The sequence below is a fragment of the Nyctereutes procyonoides genome, unplaced genomic scaffold (genome assembly GCF_905146905.1).
Source record: "Nyctereutes procyonoides isolate TBG_1078 unplaced genomic scaffold, NYPRO_anot_genome, whole genome shotgun sequence".
NCBI lineage: Eukaryota > Metazoa > Chordata > Mammalia > Carnivora > Canidae > Nyctereutes > Nyctereutes procyonoides.
Genome location: NW_026575125.1, coordinates 90,923,262 through 90,925,697, shown reverse-complemented (window position 1 = coordinate 90,925,697; position 2,436 = coordinate 90,923,262). Strand labels below are relative to the sequence as shown.

General features: G+C 41.8%; 1 pseudogene; it reads right to left on the bottom strand.

The window, feature by feature from the left end:
- Window positions 1-623: 623 nt before the first annotated feature.
- LOC129518449 (dnaJ homolog subfamily A member 1-like) lies at window positions 624-2,072 on the bottom strand (annotated as a pseudogene).
- Window positions 2,073-2,436: the final 364 nt, after the last annotated feature.

Below are 2,436 nucleotides of genomic sequence, written 5' to 3'. Positions count from 1 at the left end.
AAAGCTTCACAAGCATTCCAGTTGAGTATTGCTCTTATCTCAAGACTTGCACATTCAAACAGAAGGCAATTACAAGTCTCTTATTGATACCCTTGTCCTACTTCCAAATTCAGCCAGTATCAAACAAAGAAAAAGATGAGAGAATAGGGAGCAATGAGAGAATAATTTATTTCCACAAAATAAAGGTCTTCTAGGTCCCTCCAAGACCCAATTTACATAGATGCTTTTTTCCTTCAACTCACATTACACTTGGGATTCTTTTTCACCTCCATGAGAGAAAATGGTTTTGAAAATGCTGAGCTTAATTGGTTTGCAGCCACACTAACTTAGGCCCCAGAGACTCTAATTATATATCCCATCATACCAGGGCCCATGGGAAGCAGACTATTCCCCCTGAGATTTGTAGATGGGTTTCACAGTCAAGTATTATGATTAACTCAAAGTTCTTCCTTCAAGAGAGATGAAGGAACACCACAGATGGCTCATCCTTTATGCAGACTTAAGAAAGCTGACTCTATTAGAAAGGTGATATAGTAGGCTATGGATAGCCAGAATGAGTGGACTCCTGGAAAAGTCCAATCAGTTGATAAAATACTTTGTTTTCCTAGTTTATTTTATTTTTTTTGAGCTTTTATATTTGAGTTTATTCTTCATTTAACTTTTAAAACACTACTATAGTTGAATATTAAAACAAAAACAATAGCAAGTAGTGAGCTATGATTATAGTCCTTCACTCATCCACTACTGCATATAAAATGCCAGCAGCAGTGTTATTCACCGGCCCCATTAAGAAGTCTGACACTGAACACCACCCCTAGGATGATGTTCATCATCCTCATATGCTTCCCCATTGTAATGGCGCCGTCTCTCCTGATTGGGATCAAAGTCCACAAGTTCTACCTGGTCCATTTCATCAGTCTCTTCTACTTCCTTCCTCTCAGGTAGGAGTTTTTCCAGCAAAGAAAGTTTATCAGGAGAGAGAAAGCCGTTCTCGGGGAAGTTTACCTTAAATTCGATGATTAGGCGACCCTTCTCATATGGTCTACGATAAATTGGCATGCCTTCATTTAGCACACACTTGATATCCCCATGCTTGACAATCTGACCTGGATGAGAGGTGATGACGATGGTTCGGTTGTCAAGAGTAGATATTGGCTTTTGAAAGCCACACAGGGCTTCAACCAGCTGCATATCCATACACATGAAAAGATCTCCTCGTCGAGTAAAAACAGCATCAGTCCTTCTGATCTAAAACAATGATAATATCTCCTGGTTCCAGTCCTGGTTCTTGGTCTCCCTCACCATGGAATGTTATCTTCTGGCCATCTTTCATGCCTTTGTCAATATGCACTTCTAGAATCTTCTTCTCTCGAACTATCTTCCTTCCGTTGCAGCTTTTACATCTATCTTTAGGACTGATCCGTTCCCCATGGCCCTGGCACTCCATGCACACAGACTGAATTTGCTGACCCATTCCAGGTCCTATCTGATGAATTCTTATTTGCATTCCAGTACCTCGGCAATTGGGACAACATTCGACTGCTCCTTTCTTACCACCTCGGCCTTCACATTTATCGCAAATCACATTCTTTTGCAGAGCTAGTTTTCTTGTTGCGCCATTATATAGATCTTCTAAGGTTACTGAGAGCTGATGTACAACATTTTTACCTCTCCGTTATCTCTGCATCCTGCCTCCTCCTCCAAAAAACACATCAAAGATGTCCATGGGGGAGCCAAAACCACCACCAGCTCCACCTTCTTTAATTGCCTGTTCTCCTCCTTTGTCATATAATTCCCTTTTCTTTGCATCAGAGAGCACTTCATAAGCTTGAGAAATCTGTTTAAACTTCTCTCCTTCATTTGGATTCTTATCAGGGTGGTACTTCAAGGCCAGTTTTCTGTAAGCCTTTTTCAATTCCTCCTGGGTGGCATTGGGTTTGATCCCCAAAACATCATAGTAAGTGGTTTCTTTCACCATTTTCTACAGCCGGTGAGAGGGCCGAAGCCGGTGTGGGGGAGCGGGAAGGAGCGCGTTGCTGGGCGCGGCTCGGGCAGCCGCCGCTCCTCCGCATCTCACCCAGTGTTCTGGAAAGTTCCCTGTTTTCCTAGTTTATTTATGCCACTACCACTACACTAATGAAGCAAAAAATGGGAGGTCACATTTTCTCCTCTATAGTCAAGAAGCTAATAACTCTGAAGCACCGAAAGATAGGCCTCAGATATACCAAGCACTTATACCAGGTTGTGTATAAATTTTTAGAAGCTTGGAAACTTCAAGCACTTTTAAGTGCTTTCAAGCATATTAGACTTGCTTCACACAAGGCATAATAAGCCTGGTCGATGGCAGAGAAATAATAATGTTGTTAATCCAAGCAGCTTGGAAATGAATCATCCACTCCAGCAATCCAGATTGATTTAATGCCCTTTGGACAGTAT